The following is a 19,195-nucleotide window of genomic DNA, read 5'->3' on the forward strand; positions in this document are numbered from 1 at the left end:
AGACTGAGTGAAACGGTCCCAATACCATTAGGACCAAGTTATCGGTGTATGGTACTACCTTAACCCCACCCTTATTTAACTTACTGAGAGTTAGTTAGAGTCAGCAACAGAAAAGCGCATTAACTTCTTTACAGCAAAGTGGGGACGCAGTGACAATTCAATCTGCCCTAACATTATTAAAAACAACCTGTATATATATAAAGGCCACCAAAGAAAGTTGCCTTCCAGAGATTTTTCCACAGGTCCCTACCACCTCACGTAAGGCTGTTTCGGTGGATTTTCTCCTTCAGGTAAGCATGCTGAGCTGATAATTTGAATCCAATGTCCTATCGGATGTGATAACCGATCAATCTTTCAATCACCTTTAGGATAAATGACCTGTCTTGGGTATGAAAACCACCTCCGTTTTTTCGAGTTGGCGGGGACGTAATTAAGACCGATACACGTCATGTGTATTTCATGCAGGACAGGAACCACCAAGGTTCTTGTTTTCTGAAGCAACATAGACATGATATCGTCAGAACCAGGAGATTTAAACGGGATTGATTGCTCAGGTGATTCTGTGAAAAATAGGATAGGTTTCAGGGAAACATCGAGTAACAATGTCAAATGGGGCAATAGAATTTTCCAGAAAATGAGTATATACAAGGATATATAAGAATTCTTCTGCAGATTCAGCCCACTCCCCATCTTTACTTTTTATAAGAGTTCTACAGGAATGGTCGTGAAAAAAGATTCCTGGAAGAGATCTTGCTTAGTATGGCAGAATCCTTCACGGATTCAATTGATTCGCAGAACTCTCTCTTTTTTATATTCATTTAAATTTACACGGTAAACTTGAAAATTTCTAATTTGGTAGCATTAATTGAAAACCCTCCTCAGTTATACATATATATGGTCCCATTGTTCCTAGGAACATATTTGGATAAGCAGTTAAGACATATTTCTGTTGTGAAACTAATTAGACTATAAATGTCTTCACCACGACTTATGTAGACGGATCCAAATAAATTTGAAAACCTTCTACAATTCAATTCACCAAAATTTCACCGCAATCAAACGAACGATTTAGGAGTCGATAAACTACAAATAAACAAACACACTTTCACATTTATATATAAGATACGTTAGATAATACATATGTAAGACATATTCGCATATATGGATATTTTTCATTAGGTTTTAAATCTTTAATTAAATCACATTTTATAGCTTTCAGTTGGCTGACACCCACGGAAGAAGATTTGCATCACGTCTTGTTACAGTATCCGAGAGTTGTTGGCCGTTTAGGGGAATTGAAAGAAAACAGGAGAACACGTTACAAACGGTCCAACGTTTTATTGCTTTGGTAGAAGTGTGTACCACCTATGTACATATATGCACACATGTATGCATATTTATTGTATACTGATATGTATTTTACATGGGGGAAAATGTACACGTTTACATATTTATACTGCCAGCACATGTTTATTCTTATGTTTTTTGTTCAGCTCATTTTTTGACCCTCTCCTTCCACACGTCTTATCTAATTATTTAAAATATGCAAAGGTTTTTAATGTGCTTCTGGTAACGAAGTTGCAGCTGTACTTAATTCTATACTCAATCTCGACTCGAAAATCCGCGCTCAACACACCGAGTGACGTAAGTAGCCCAACACATAGTCATAGTCCTAAGTTAGAGCACAATTTAGATAGAGTAATACTATTAGGGCTCGCCCCTCGGCAGGCAATGGCAAACCTCCGAGTGTATTTCTGCCATGGAAAAGCTCCTCATAAAAATATATGCCGTTCGGAGTCGGCTTGAAACTGTAGGTCCCTCCATTTGCGGAACGACATCAAGACGCAAGATATATATGTATATATAATACTAAATAGACAAACTCCTCTTTATTTCTAAGGATATCGTTTAGCCTATTTCCTTGGATCATACAGCTCAGTTTAACGATCAATTCTCACTGGAACTATCCACATCATTTTTATGTGTGTTAGCCTCACTGATATAAAACTTCGGTTTTAGTAGTACGAAGAAACACAAACAATTTCTTACATTCTTCCACAAAAGTTGTTGTCAAAGATACATTCCGGATACTTAAAACGAGATCCAGACGATAATTTCAAGACAAAAAACAGACTTGGACTCAAACGTTAAAATAATTATAACTGGCTCGAACGTGACAGCATTGAAGATGAAACATTAATAGAAGATGAAAGATCAGATTAAAAAAAAACGATATTTTGACTGAAAATCGGCGCACTTCAATAGCTAATAAACTCAAATTTTATAAATTTGCCGTAATAGTTTGCATCTAATGACGTAGCTTTAAAATTGGCTGCCAAAAATTTCATTCATCATGAAATTTATACCTGAAATAAAAGCTTTTCTAATTTTCTGCATGTTTATGTATGTACATTCATTCACTTGCCAATGTTACCAATCACCAAAGGCTGTGCTGCCAAACGAAAACAAAATCCAGATTCTTATCACAATCACATCGTGTTTGTTACATTTGCCTGCAAATTTTTTGTCCGGATCCCGATCACTGACCATCAGAAGACATCTATAGTTAATTTAGTGTCATGCTCTACCAAGGGCGGACTTTGCACAAATTTCTCTCTCTACAACGAACGGATCAAATCGTTCCATATATATACATATATATATATTTTTTTTTTTGGCATCCTTAAGAATCGGAAATATTTTGTAATGTTCCTTTCAATGATGGTACGAGGTACGATCCAACTTATTTAGAGCTGGCGTTATCTTGACTATGATTATGCGCTATTATATTTAAGAGCACACTAAAGTCTCTTCACAAGAAGCCATCTGCCGTTCGACGGCAACATAAAACTGTAGGTACCTCAATTAAGACCAACATCAACATGCACACCACAAATTTGAGGAGGAGCTTAGCCAAACACCCAATACAGGTTGTAAGCGCCAATTATATAAATATAAGTATGATACTTAAGCCATATCAAATTAAATTTAAAGAATTGTATTAAAATAAGTGCGGGTATATAAATTCGGTTCGGACCAAATTTAGTACTTCTTTACTTTTTTTTTTAGCATTCCATTAATATTCCACATCAGTTCAATCAAATATTTTTCCAGCAAGTTATGTTAAATAAAAGTATGTCAACTATCACACACCGTAGAACATGCCTTGATCAAAAAGTTCCAGAAACAACCGCCAGGTGAAGCTCTAAGTCAAGTCTGTTTTTTTTAAGTTACCACATCTATAGCCATTGCTTGACATTTGCAAACGTTACGCCGTCTTGAGTAAATCTACCTATGTACGTGTTTCGATTTTTACAGTTTTAAAAGTAGATTTGAATTTGCAACAACGAGTTTGTATAAAATTTTGCGGGAAAATGGATTCAATGGTGCGAAAACCTTAGAAATATTGGGAAACTGTTTCGGTAATAATACTCTAAAAATAAAAGTCGTTACGTAGCGGCAGGCCGTTGATATCGACAACTAATGAAAACATCAATAAGGCGAAAGAAAAGTTGATCAATAACCGCTAAATAACGATCAGAGAGATGGCAGAGGACCTAATAAATTACTTATGGATCCATTGTGGACATTGTAGTTAATGATTGGGTTAACGCCGTGTTGCTGAAAAGTTGGCCCCAAAGAACATGAAATTTATGCAAAAACAGACATGGAGACGAAATGTAAGTTTATGACTAGGACACGCAATCCAGACATCAGGCGAGTGAGTGGAGAGCTCCTAATGAACCAAATAAAAAAAATACATCATTTTCAAAGATATGTTAATGGTTTTTATGGATTTCAACTATCATATATTGTGCACCACGAATTTTTGCTAGAAAGTCAGACATTAATAAGGACTTTATTTGGGCGTTATCAGACGTTTACGTGAAACAATTCGCCAAACGAGAAAGGATTTGTGGGAAAACAACCTGTTTCTTTTTGTATCATGATAACACAACGTCGCACAGTGTCATCATTATCCGTGAAATGTCGACCAAGAACGAACGAATACCATCCAACAACCATTGAATTCAAGTGGTATGGCTCCCTGTTATTTTTTTCTATTTGAACTTTACGGGAAAGGTGTTTTATTTATTTATTAATTCATTCTTTCATCAATTAAAGTACAACTCAAATACATTACTAATGCTAAACCTTAAACATAATATATGGGAAACAATACTGTGAGATACATTAGCCACAATTCAAAAAGTGTATCTCCAGATTAAGTTTTGAAGTTTTAACAGCAAACAAGTTTTTTCTGCTAACGATCGCCCCTCTGCAGGCAATGACAAACCTCCTAGTGTATTTCTGCCATGAAAAGGTTCCTCATAAAAATATCTGCGTTCGGAGTCGGATTGAAGCTGTAGGTCCCTCCATTTGTAGAACAATATCAAGACGCACGCCACAAATAGATGGTGGAGCAGGCCAAACACCCAAAACGGGTGTACGCACCAATTATATATATATTAGGGCGGGTCGATTTAAAAATCGCTCATTGCTCTGTGAAAATCGTATTCTAGGGATCAAAATAAGAAACTTTGCCGAAGGAACCATACCTCTAAAACGAATTCTGATGTCCCCCAATTTCAAAATATTATATCACCATTTTTGGCCTTTACATGAAAAGATCAGCTAAATGGCTATGTTTTTTCTTTATTTTTATTTATTTATAATAATATTTATTATTTATTTATAATAATATCTATTTTTGCTCTTAAGAAATTTATTTAGTCAGAACATATGTAAATGAAAAAATTAATTTAAGTGAGTTATAGAAAAGAAAGTTCGACCCAAATTGGGGGACATCAGAATTCGTTTTAGAGGTATGGTTCCTTCGGCAAAGTTTCTTATTTTGATCCCTAGAATGTGATTTTCACAGAGCAATGGGCGATTTTTTTGCCTCCCCACAAATCGACCCGGCCTAATATATATTATTATTTAATATATATAATACTACTTTGAAATATTTTTTAATAGTTTGTGGCTTATCATTGATGATTCCCGATATTTTTGATGTGTTGAAAAACTTAAAAATCATTTTTGGCAGTTGTTTCAAACACTCAACAGGTTTTAATGTCTCGTTGCACGATTCTTCTGTTGAATCAATTATGGCCATATTGTCGTTTTGTTCTTCTTTTTTGTTTGTTGCTTTCAGTGCAAACATTTTGATCGACTTGGAAACACCCCTTGAAATTATTTGCCAAATCGAGACCTTACCGAATTTAAGCAAATACCAGGAGCAAAATCATCTTCTGACTCTCATCAATTTTCAAAAATCGTGCTTTACGGAAGAAGTTTTGGATTGTTGTTTATTCTACTTCTTCCCAAAATGTTTTAATATAGGCAGCCTCAAGTACATTGATATATTTTGACAACACCTGAGACTGTGTAGCGAAGCGAATGTTGTAAAAGTAAGTTTTAAACTATGCCTTGATTAAGGGGGTGGCTTACTGCCGCTGTGTTTGGAGACAAAAATTGTACAACCAAGCGTACTTAGGTTTTTTTGCAATTTATATAATTGGCGCATACACCCTTTATTGGGTGTTGGATCAAGTTCCTCCTCCAATTTGTGGTGGGCTTCATAGCATAATGGTCCACAAATGGAGTGGCCTATATTTTTATGTTGCCTCTGTACTGCATATGGATTTTTATGAGAAGCATTTCCATGACAGAAATACACTCGGAGCCTTAACATTACCTGCCGAGAGGCGACCGTTATTAGAAAAAGTTATCACTACGGCTATGACGGTAGCAAACAAAAATAACAGAGTAATAAATATACTTGTAAATTTCCTCATATTATAAAGATTATATACAAACGGAGGCAAACTAGAAAAGATATTATTAACATTGCTCTAAAAATCAGTTTGTTCAATTAAGAGTATTGCTTACAAATGATAAGTTATCTTTTTGGCATCATTGTAAGCATATTGAATTTTTTCATAAAACCTAACTTATTTAGTAATACATATATTTGCATTTTGTATATGTTTATATAAGTACATAGATCTCAGCACTTTTAAACTAATTTTCATAAATATTTTTTGAATTGTCTTAATTTTTCTACCAATCACCTATCTCGAGCTAGAAATTATTGATGTAGGCACACAAATATAGCACAAGATAACTTATAACAAATTGAGCTAAATTTTGAAATCAATTCAAATTCAAATAAAACAAAATGTCTTCTAAAATTATACCATACTTTTCATTTCTTTCATTTTTCACATTTCACCTAGTTTTGGTTGAAAATTAGTGACATTGGCACATCTTTAAGCCTTTTTACATAATGAGTTATGTTCTCGATTGTTTCAAAACCGAATAAAAGAAAATTCATACGTATGTACGTTATTTTCAATTTTTACTAATTTTCCTCTGCCGTAGCTTCTCAAATAATTATTAACTGTGAACACACTGCCCAGAAGCATGGCAGCGCTGAAATAAAAGCTCAATGAAACTAGATACACTTCTAGCACTACGTTCATGGTAGTTTGGTATTGAAAATAGGCGAAATCGGTGAACAACCACGCCCACTTGTCACATAAAAGCAATTTTCAAAAAAGGACAAATGAATAACAATTATTAAAATTTGCAAAAATGATGAACCCAAAAAAATAAATACAATGGTAGTAAAATTTTGAAAAAGGGACCGTGGCACAGTCACTTTTGGAAAAATTCGGGTATCTCGATAACGGCCTAATACAAGTCGCCAAATCTTAGTGCATATATTGCTCCTCGCCTCAAATAGATCCAATTTTCGTTCGCCCCTCTAATATTATAAGTTTGTTTAAGGAGAAATTTGTAACTTATTGTGCAAGTATTTGATTGATTTTGAGAAATTTCTGTTTCGTGTTTCATAACTGCATTTTATTTTTACTTCTAGCCGTTTAACCTTCAAGTGAAATTAAAAGAATTCATCAAAATACTTAATGTGAACAGCATAATTCTATATTAAAATGCAAGAAATCAATCATACTTATTTATCATAATAATGAATCTTGAGCAGCAGATGATTTTTTAATGCTAAAAATGCATCCAGAAATTCGTGGTTGCATGCTGAAGAAGAAGCGATGTTAAAACAAACTATTTGATTACACTGATTGCGATAGTCGCCGATGGGTGATATTTTATATACCACGATGAAATGATTAAAATTAAAAAAACACACACACAAATGTATTCATGTTACTTCTCAATGCATTTACTCGATGCACCAACTGTACATAGTACATATGGCCTTCTTCACTAAAAAATATACAAGAAGTCTATTGTTTTAATGAAACTCACATCTAGTTTTACTTCCGCTTGTTAAAGGTGTGATTTTTTTCGTCACTCCTACTTCCTTTGGAAAAAATTTATTTTTGCACAAAATATTTTTGAAATAAAAACATAAACTTTTGTAATTCTTTTTCTTGGCGGCTCGACCGCTCCTGGCGAATTAAATTGTTGTTACCCGTATTTGAAAGATTGAATTGGAAGAAGGAACACCTGTTGGAGTGCTGATTCCTTCGTACTACGCGACTGCACTGCACTAAACGGAATGAAAACTGTTGACTGTTAGGGTTTGCTTTTATATTACCACAACGTGTAAATCGTTGTGTCGACAACAAAGGGACAATAACACAAAAACAACATCGATGAAGAACCCGAAGTAGCGTAACTCTGTCAGCAAACAGCAAGCAGCAATTACAACTACAGCAACATAAAATAGCAGCAACAATATTTACAACAGAAACAGTCGCCATTGGCGCAGTGTCCAAGCACTGGCATCGAGTTGCGTAGCAGACGAAATATGGTGTGCTGACAAACGAAGGTGTTCGTCGTGTCAAACCGTTTCGCGGACTTCCACATACACATACATATTTACGTACATATATGCATTTCCATATTTCTGTATTGACTAAGGCCGACATGACGTTTTTTGGGTGGTTGTTGCTTGATTCCTGATTTAAGGCTTGTTGATGTTCGCTGGTACCTGAGCGAAAGTTAGGGGACGTGCCTCGAACCAGTATAAACACATAGATAAATACGCATACATGTACATATGTATGTATAGACATATGCTTTCTATCTAGCAGCAATTTTGTTAGCTGTTAATGATGAATTGAATAGTCTTGTCGGCCACTCGTGCATATAAGGCGCTTCAAAACTGACGTCGATAGTGACGATGAATAACGTTTGTATGTGGTTAGATTTATTTTGAAGAAATATGTCTCCCTGTATGAAGATTTGGATTAGTAAAGAAGACTCCGAAAAATTTCTAGCATCATTAACAGTAATTTGTGTTTCGCAGTACACACTCTAGCGTGTATAATGTTTGCAGCTCTATTAAAATACATACATATATTGCATCAATTACACAACGAAAAAAATAAAATGCAATACATGTACAAATCTAAATAGGAATTTAATTGATAACACTTTTGTAATGTTTGAACACGTCATGCCATCTGGAAAACTTAAACCCTTATCTAATCTTACCCAATTATTCATAACCGAAATTTTATCCAATATAACGGATTGGTATGCATATACTTTACGTATGAACTTTGTGTGAAGTGGCATATGTTAATTTATGAATATCTTTATTTACACTTTCCACCTGTATTGAAATTCAAGTGGCCATTAATAAAAGACATTAAAAATGAATTTACTATACAATCATCAATAAATTATTAGAAGCTTTCGCACAATTATCTAGGTCCAGGTTTATAGCGAAATGAACCCGAATGAGTAAACCCTTGGCCAAAACTATAGCATTCCTCTTACAGGATTTCTAATAAATTCAATAAAAATCACATGAAATATTGCATATTTTTCTACAATGTTTTTCTTATTATTTCGGTATAAATAAAATATTACAAACATTTTTCAACATCTATACTATAAAGGTGAATGTCTGTACGTTGTCTGCGCATCACTATGAAACGACAACACCAAATGGCGTAAAAATTTTTATACATTCATATTTTCTCCCAATGATAGGCATGCTTTTATGATGGAACTCCCTTCCCATAGCCCCCAGGCCACGCCACCACTCTCATTCGTCACTAATAATCGAATATTTGCTTAAATTTAATCTAAAAAATCTTAGTTTTTCCTATTTCCCACTATTTATAGCACACTCTAGACTTCATAATCCGCATAAGCTGTTCAACTATGACCCAAATGCAAAGTTCAAAAACGGTTTGAAATAGAAAATTAATAAAAATAATTTTGCTTCATATTTTTCTGATTGGTTGTTTTAATTTTATTCAACGAGGCATAGCAACGGATGTATTGTAATATTATGGTTATTAATAAAAAATTATTTTCTATGAAATTATTGTTTGTAATTCTTTTATATACATATCCTAAATCCCTCAAAACTACTCCTACGCGAGCGGGGCCGCGGGTTAAAACTAGTATCATTATATATTTAAGTATATATAATTGGTGCTTACACCATTTGTGAGTATTTGGCCAAGCTCGCCCTCCTAGTTGTGATATGCGTCTTAATGTTTTCAACAAAAGTTGATCAACGTTTTGTACAAAAACATTTAAGTAATTTTCCGCCAAAGTTCGAAGGGTGACAGCTGTAAGAAAAAAAGTTTTATTTTTAATAACGAAAGATGTATCAAATGAAAGAGGAAATTCTCTAGAATTGAGAAAAAATATATATGTATGTTTAAGACCCCAAGGGAGCTCAAAAACCTCTTTCCTAAGCAAATAGGGAAGGCCTGTGAGGGTGTAGTTAATTTGCTTGGATACAGGTAGGTGTATTTGATAAAATCTTACTTGAATTTCGTTTGTTATGAAAGACCCCTTAAACGTGCAATAAGGTTAATCAAATTAGACATTACGATTACAAATTACTTTTCTTAATCGTAATTGCGATTGCCATAGTAATTAATGTAATCATGATTAAATTTAATCAGCTAAATCAATCGATTAAAAATCTAAACGATAATGAAAATGGGTTCTTTTCTGAAGTCAGACGATTTTGTAGTTCTACTCCGATTACCACCACCGCCTGAAGGTTTTGGATTTGCTTGGTTGCTTGGAATATTTTGTTCATTGTATTTTTTATTTATTTTATAACAAATCCTTCTACACCAGCAAGTAATATTTATATAAAGGGTGATTTTTCAAGAGCTATAGGAAAGTTAAAAAAAAACACACGTAAAATTCAGAAAAGTGCATGACATTTTTATTTAAATCGATAGTACAGTCCATATAATTTAATGTCTGAAGATTATTTCATATGGCATACTCTTTCCAATGTTTAGGCCGGTATCTCACATTTAAATGCTTTAATGTTATCTTCCAATGCGTTAATTGAAGCAGGCTTGTCTGAATAGACATGAGCTTTAGCATAGCCCCACAAAAAATAATCTAAAGGCGTTATATCGCACGATCTGGGTGGCCAATTGACAGGTCCCGAACGAGAAATAAAATGTTCACCGAACTCGCCTCTCAACAAGTCCATTGTTACGCGTGCTGTGTGGCATGTGGCACCGTCTTGCTGAAACCACATGTAATGCAAGTCAAGCTCTTGCATTTTGGGCAAAAAAAAGCTGGATATCATTTCACGGTAGCGCTCACCATTCACAGTTACGTTACGATTCGCAGCATCTTTGAAGAAGTACGGACCAATGATACCTCCAGCCCACAAACCGCACCAAACTGTGATCTTGCAATTCTTCTGGCTGATCTTCTTCAATTCTTCCATTGATCTAAAAATGAGCTTCGTCGCTGAGCACAATTTTTCGATAAAAAAGTGGATCTTCGGCCAACTTTCCAAGAGCCCATTCACCAAAAATTCTGCGTTGCGGTAGGTCGTTCGGCTTCAATTCTTGCACCAGCTGTATTTTGAAAGGCTTCACACCTAAATCCTTTCGCAAAATTTTCCACCTTATTGAGTAACAGAGGCCCAGTTGCTGCGAACGGCGACGAATCGGTAATTGATCATTAATACTGGCCGATACAGCTGCGATATTTTCTTCAGTTCGGACTCTACGTAAGCGTGTTGGTGGTTTCATGTCCAATAATGTAAATTTGGTTCTAAATTTAGTCGCAAAAGCTCGAATAGCCGCTTCAGTGGGTTGATTATATATATATATAATTGGCGCGTACACCCTTTTTGGGTGTTTGGCCGAGCTCCTCCTCCTATTTGTGGTGTGCGTCTTGATGTTGTTCCACAAATGGAGGGACCTACAGTTTTAAGCCGACTCCGAACGGCAGATATTTTTATGAGGAGCTTTTTCATGGCAGAAATACACTCGGAGGTTTGCCATTGCCTGCCGAGGGGCGACCGCTATTAGAAAAATGTTTTTATTAATTTTGGTTTCACCGAGATTCGAACCAACGTTCTATCTGTGAATTCCGAATGGTAATCACGCACCAACCCATTCCACTACGGCGTGGGTTGATTAAACTGACCATAAAATGGAAGAAGCGCGCGATAAACTTTCTTAATAAATTTGCAAGATGATTCATGGTTAAATTATAGACCAAACGTGACGTATCACGAAACGTGCGACAGCTGTTTAAACCAACTGTTTAAAAAGATAATAGGTAAAAAATCACCCGTTAGTATGCGAAGTTATAATTATTTTAAACAAAAAAATGGTTATTTTTAATGACGATGTGTGTAGTGGCGATCTGTAATAAGGAATAAGTAGACTGAGTGAGGAAAACAAAAACAAAAAACGGTTTTTGCAGTTCCTTAACGGAAAGATAAAAAATATATAAAAGGTTTTCCATTGGAGGTACCGGGTTGTCCCTAAGCAGACTCAGCTAAACTAACAAAATTTGTACCAGAGATTTTACAAGAGCACAGAGGCAAACGATAAAATGGAGACCAAGCTGTTTTCACGCTCCCTTGGCGTAAGCTCTAAAAACAGCCGCAAGTTTAGGAAGATTAGGAAATATGCTTTTGAACGTAGTGAATATAATAACAACACACTATATAGTGCGTACATCTTAACATTCTCAGACTAACCATTGGTTCGTCATTTGAATGTTAGAGTGGCTAGCTCAGATTCACGGGACGGTGCTATACTTATAGGATTACGTCCAAAATACCATGCATAATTAAATGACAGAAATTATTTCAAACATAAAAGTTAATGGAAACTTGCTTCCACGGCTTAAAGACGGAACCAACAGAAGATTCGCACCAACGGCGATTCGCACCTTACTCAAAAAGTTCCCGGAATATATTCCGAAAATTCACAATACAAGTTTATTCCTCAAAAGTCATATTATCGCCTTCAAAGTACTCCTCTTCAATTGCAACGCACTTATGCTAGTGATCGATCAAGCTCTCGAAACACTTCTGTAGCTCTATTTTCGGTAAATCAATCAGAGCCGTTTTCAACTTTTCCATTATTTGCTTTCAGCTGTTAAAACACGTTCCCCGTAGTTTTAACATTTAAAAAAATGTTTGTACTTGCACATCATATGTGCTATAATAAGCGAGTCCAAAAATCTCAGAGTGTTTTATTTGATGACATTATCGCAATTGTTTGATATTGCATCTACCAATTTAAATAAAAAATGTTCATCGGAATTGTAATCAGCAATCCTAAAAATCCCGGAGTATTCATTTTTCTTCCGACATCTCGTCATCTGTTCCTTTGTTTTGTTTTTCGAATATTTACCGAAATATGAAATGATATGAACTAAATTATTACTTTATTTCCGTGAAAAATTTTCCGTGGAATGAGATTTTTTGCTGAATATTTTAGTAATAGTACGGCTTAGGCTTAAACTATTACGGCAGTCGATTCTACGTTACCGGAACGATCTGGTTTCATAGCTGGCCAATTATTACTACAAAAAACGGAAAACCCTTAAGAGTAACCCCATTTTATTCGAAGATGTGTATTTTTTTTTTTTGAAACCTAGAAATTATACATTTCTTTCTTGCCACGACACCATCGGCATAAAAAACTGCATATGGAGGTATTATATTCATTTGTGCTTCCATAATTTATCACGCGGTACTTCAATTGCATTAGTTCGTTTAATTTTAATCTTCATATCACAATATTGACAAGCCATTCACTGAATATTTACAAATAATTTCTCCTCCTTTTATTTGTTTTGTATTATTGTCCTCCATGACGTTAGCCGTTGTCAAAATCGCGAAAAACAAAGCAGCGGTTTTCGGAGGGCGCCACCTTTGTGTAAGATCCTAGCTTTAACTTGCGTTTTTTTCTAATCGAAGGCGACGTATAATTTCTTGTGTTTAGCAGTTTCTATTGCTTTTACTCTTCCGCTTCACAGACAAGTATATTTTTTTCATTTTGTTTGGTTTGGTTATTTGAAGAGATGACGTCACAGCGACTCCGAATTCGCAATTCTGTATTATATAGTTCAAGGGTTTCGACCATATTTAAAAAAGTTGTTGGAATAGATCGTGGTGCTTTCTCATGAAAAGCAATAATTGAAGCTCGATCACATCGGAAATGGGGGATTAAAGAAGATGGCGAATTCGACGTTTGCATGACAATAGTATGGAAAATAAGTAAGCCTTTGTCTACAAATGTATGTGCGCATAATTCCTTCCAATCAGTGTCGATGTTTCTTCTTCTTATTTTTGTTTACTTACTGACGCCACGGAACTTGGGAAGGCGCAATCTAGTATCATCATTGGGAAAGGAGAAAATATTTCGAACTCAATTTGAGTTTATGTTGAACTTGTTTAAACAATTTTTTATTGCCTATGCAATAATATCAACCAACACTTAAAAATTCGTATGTATGTATGCAAGTTTTGCAAGGCAACATTCTCCATGACGCGCACACATCCTGCTAATTAGTCGCATCTAATTATCTACATTGCGTTCATTATTTGCTCCTCCTTTGAGCGGTAAATACAGTCGGGAACATAAAAATCGGGACACATTACTTTTCAAATGCGTATGCTGAAATAATTTGTTTAATATAAGTAACAATCAATAAAAATAAAAAATAAATAATTGGTGCGTACACTTCTGTTAGGAGTTTGGCTGAGCTCCTCCTCCTATTTGTGGTGTGCGTCTTGATATTGTTCCCAAAATAGAGGGACCTACAGTTTTAAGCCGATTCCGAACGGCAGATATTTTTTATGAGGAGCTTTTCATGGCAGAAACACACTCGGAGGTTTGGCATTGCCCCATACGACAATGTTCAAGCGTTGCATATCTTCGCAATAATTATATTTTACACAGAACATTTGTAAACATTTTCGACATCTTGTTAGTTATTGTGTTAAATATCTAGGTGTTTTCCAAACTTTAGTTATTTTTAGTAATCTATACTAATATTGTAAAGAGGAAAACTTTATTTGTTTGTAATGAATAGGCTCAAAAACTACTGGACCGATTTTAAAAATTCTTTCACCATTTGAAAGCTACATCATCCACGAGTAACATGGATTATATTTTATTTTGGAAATAGGGCTCGAGATATAGGTCAAAACGTGGACACGGGTAACCTTCGGATGTGTATGTACAATATGGGTATCAAATGGAAGCTGTTGGTGAATGCTTTAGTACAGAGTATTTTTCATGCTGCTCCGTGACTAGGATCTCGATATAGAGACCAAAACGTGGACCCTAGAATGTGTTTGTACAATATGGATATCAAATGAAAGCTGTTGATAAGTGCTTTAATACGGGGTAATTTTCATTCCTATTGATGACTAGGGTCTCGAAATATATGCCAAAACGTGGACCCGCCGTGTCTTTGCACCGAATTAAACCAAACTTACACACATTGTTAAGTAGGTATTGAAGATGATTTCCGTATAGTTTGAATACCTATTGGTAGATAGGGTCTCGAGATTTAGGTCAAAACGTGGACCCGGGTAACCTTCGGATGTGTATGTACAATATGGGTATCAAATGGAAGCTGTTGGTGAATGCTTTAGTACAGAGTATTTTTCATACCGCTCCGTGACTAGGGTCTCGAGATATAGGTCAAAACGTGGACCCGGGTAACCTTTGGTTGTGTATGTACAATATGGGTATCAAATGAAAGCTGTTGATAAGTGCTTTAATACGGGGTAATTTTCATACCTATTAATGACTAGGGTCTCGAAATATATGCCAAAACGTGGACCGGCGTGTCTTTGTACCGAATTAAACCAAACTTACACATATTGTTAAGTAAGTATTGAAAATGGGTTTCGTAAAGTTTGGTTAATTTTCATACCTATTAATGACTAGGGTCTCGAAATATATGCCAAAACGTGGACCCGCCGTGTCTTTGTACCGAATTAAACCAAACTTACACATATTGTTAAGTAAGTATTGAAAATGGGTTTCGTAAAGTTTGGTTGTAATTCGGAGCACTGGTAACGGGTACAGCGTTCTTTTGAACCAGCCATAATGTCGCTTACTTTTTTAACGCTTGGGGCGGAACTGAACTGTCAAATTGACAGTGTGAGTTACAATGTGTCAATATTTCTTTCTGATTTGGATGCCATAAGGAAAAAACGTAAGTGCAACATGTAAAAATTGTTTGTGAATTTTTTTGGAGTGGATTTTGGAACAGTGAATAATTTCTTACGAAATTTGAGAATTTAATGTGAAATCCGAATGAAATTATGTGTTCGTGGAAAAAACAATTTTTTTCGTTTTTTTTTTTTGAAAAATATAAATGGATAATGGTTAAAAAAGCTCCAATGCTTAATAAAACATATAAATTGAAACGAAAAATTCATGGATGATCAGGAAAAAAGACGATTGTTTATTCATATGCGTTGATTTGAAATTTAAAAACAATCTTCTTTTTTCCTGATTTTCAATTTATATTTTATATTTACTCAAAAACAAATAGAAAAACAAAAAATATTGTTTATGCCAAAGCGCTTGAATAAAGAATAAAGAAATAAATAATATGAAAATCATATATTTTCTGTTCTAAACCATATCTATTCTATTTTAGTGTGCCCAGCGAAGGGGGCCAGGTTTGCTAGTAATAAATATATTAATACATCTTTCAGTTTAAATATTGAAATATCGAATAAAATATTATCAGCTCGAAATGTCCGTTGATGCAATAAATGTGCTCAAATGATATGAAGTGATGAATAGATTACCTTTCTGCATGTTAAAGTAAATATTAAAAATAAAAAAATAAAGAGATAAAAAATAAATTAGAGAGGAATTGTGTGCACAAGCAGAGTTATGCTCTATCCTGACTACAAGAAACTGAAGAAAGACGTTAATAGAGTTGTTTGAAGATAGCAAGCGGTTAAACTCTAAATTAAAAAAGGGTGTGACTTTTCGCCTTTACTACAGTGCATGTTCGTTAGTTGTTATTGTGGCATATTTTGCCGTTATTGGTTCACTTAGTAAATAGATAAAACTAATTGTGAAACATACATAGGTGAACGAGGAGAGTAACGATAAATAACTGAGCGAAATGAGACAACTGAAGCGTGGACCACTGGATTAGACCATTGCGATGCAAAGGAAAATTACAATGTGCAAGTTAACAATAGCCCTTGACTCTCAATCATAGATTTACGGGCATTATCAATTAATAATAACAGTAATAATACATTCCATAGGTATGTAAATCCGATTTTCCAAATACGCCTGGTGATGACTATAAAAAATTTGTTGAATCAAAGGGCCGCCCATGTCCTGCATTAGAATCATGGTTTACCCCCATTTATATATTTTATCCCGAAATAATGTTGGAGTACTATTAATTGATGAGCTATCCCAACGCATTTTCATCACTGTGTCATCGTTGCATCGTATACCAGTCATTTTGACTTGGTATAAGTGTTAATAACAAAAAATATATTTGTTACGAATACGAGTAGTTCATAAAACTGATTCTTTAGTTATAGCTAGTTATAGCTATAAAAGTCATGATATCATTATGGAAAGAAAATGTTACATGCAGCAAGAATTTTTAATTTTGGCTGATAAATCTAGTGTTAATAGAAATTGCAATTAAAAATAAAATTCAATATGGCTTGGAAAAATCCAAGATCCAATTTGAAGGTAAACAAATTTTAAAGTTAGAAATATCTAGCAAGAACTTGAATTAGGATAAAAATATTGTAAGCTATAAATAAGATGTTTTTGGAATAAAATAGAAATCGGTTTCATATGCGGAAAAAGGTGGTCGTTTCTATTTTTTTAAAAACGTTCACCGTTCTCACATAAAGTTAATTTGCAGACCTAGCGGGCACCTTCACTCTTTAGGTGAACGCAGCATCGTTTCTACGTTAACCCTTAGGCATACTCCCCTTCGTTGAGAGCTTTAAGCGCTTTGAACTTCCTATACTAGCAGCAGGCAAACCGAGAACAAAAGAGCCAATCGCTCTACGAAGATGATATTTTGTAAATTAATCGCTTTAATGTGGCTAAGAATGAATCCGTTTTTAGATCCTTGAGTAGCTCAAAATGAGTAGCCTTTTGAGAAACATCTGAACACGCAGATGTAGCGTTTCGTAGGTAGCCTATTTCGCACTTCGGATTTGCATGGATTTGCGGATTTCAGCCGCAAAAATCTACCCCGGTAGAGTAAAATGGCGTTGAATCCGCACTCGCTCAATTTGTAGATTACCCATAATATACCGCATGTGTATTGGTTTTGCGCGAAAAAATCGCAGGCATCTGTTGTGTCAGTCACGGCCAAAGCGGATAGTGGCTAGCAGCGCTTGGTGACCAGAATGTAACGGCTTCTGATGAAAGTGTTCAAAGATAATACTTGTTAGTGGATGATGCTTTGGTAGCATAATGACGTGCCTTGCGTTCAAACTAAGAACTCGTCCGACCGCGGCCACGAGCCAGGCAAAGTGGAAATTGTGTGCTCAGTTGGATTGTTGACGCTTTAAAATTCGTCCTTTCGAAGAAATTGGCAGCAAGATCCCACGAAGCCAAATATTGAGTAGGCGCTTCTTTTTCCCATATCACTTGAATGTCAGTATCCGCTTTACTGATGACTAAGTACGTGAATAAACCGTCCAGAACTTCTTCATTTGTAGCGACAGTTTGTAATGCGCGCAAGTGACTGGTGGTCTTGTCGCTCAGCTCCCGTAAGCAAACTGCCGAATCATCGGCATTACTTTATTCAACCCGAAAATATGTATCTATCTATTTTAATGTCAAATCGTGTCTTTAATAGTTTTACCACCTTTTCGTAGTTGGCATCATTTATTTCCAAGCAGAGGAAGGAATCCAATACGATGCCACGATGGCAAGATCTCAAGTGTTGGAACTTCTAGAAGTTGGTCGGTGTCGATTCTTGATCCATAATGGAATGAAACATGGCCCAAAATTCCGGCAATTCTGTAATCATTCCGTTAAATAGGGGCACCTGCAAAACCGGCTAATTCGACTTAACTGGACTCGATGATGTGTACACACCTAGTTCGTGCACCATAGAATACTTGCGCGTAGATCGCCTAGCACATGAGACTGAACGCGAACCAAGTACAATAGTTTGGTTATGTTCGCTTCGATGGTCAGAAATGCCTCCCAAAATTTCACACTTCATTCGCCTGCAATTTTCATGAGGTCTTCCCTCTCAAGTTGAGACTGCGTTTCTTCGAATCAAGTCTGTAGCCTGTTAAGTTGCTCCAACTTCACTACCAGTGTTGACTCATCGAGGCGTTGAAAGTTGTTCCCGTCTGCTTCAACCTTTAATGTGTGGATTTGTTTGAGGACCCTTAAGCTCTTTCGTCTTAAGAACATATCGCTCTAGTTTCCTACTGGATCACTTATATCACGCCTTTTGTGAGTTCTTGGCATTTTACTCGTACTTGTATGTAGGCTTCAAGCTCCGCTACCTATCGCGTTTAAGAAGAAAAAAACAAAGCGATTGATAAGAGAAGAGGACTCGTCAGGACCAGAACTCAGATTACTTTCTTTGTTTACATTTTATTTTATTTGACAGCGCAAACATGGGATGAAAGTGTCACACTACGGCTAAAAATTATATTTTCTCGTTCCCTTCATAGTGCGTGATTCTGTAAATATAATTGATCTGTTGGTCAAGGTAGGGCCCACTACGTGGCTGGATTTTTATATCTAAAAGTGTGCATTGCGTACATAGTGTTTACTTTGATTTTATACACGTTATGATATCCTGCTACATCCAAAGCAACCAACAAAGTTTTTCAAACAATTAAGAACTCATAAAGAACTTTGCTTTTATTGACGCACAATAAAAAGAAACACTTAAATTCAAGACAAAG

The 19,195-nt window shown here is 35.4% G+C and overlaps 1 protein-coding gene across 3 annotated transcripts in view; it reads right to left on the reverse strand.

The window, feature by feature from the left end:
- Positions 1-7,524, reverse strand: part of LOC129245901 (uncharacterized) — a 63,628-nt gene extending 56,104 nt beyond the window's left edge. For all 3 annotated transcript variants that reach the window (XR_008582437.1, XM_054884339.1, XM_054884337.1), the window contains exon 1: positions 7,291-7,524. The gene's annotated coding sequence lies outside the window, so the exon portion shown is untranslated. The remainder of the gene's footprint in view (positions 1-7,290) is intronic.
- Positions 7,525-19,195: the final 11,671 nt, after the last annotated feature.

The sequence above is a fragment of the Anastrepha obliqua genome, chromosome 4 (genome assembly GCF_027943255.1).
Source record: "Anastrepha obliqua isolate idAnaObli1 chromosome 4, idAnaObli1_1.0, whole genome shotgun sequence".
Lineage (NCBI taxonomy): Eukaryota > Metazoa > Arthropoda > Insecta > Diptera > Tephritidae > Anastrepha > Anastrepha obliqua.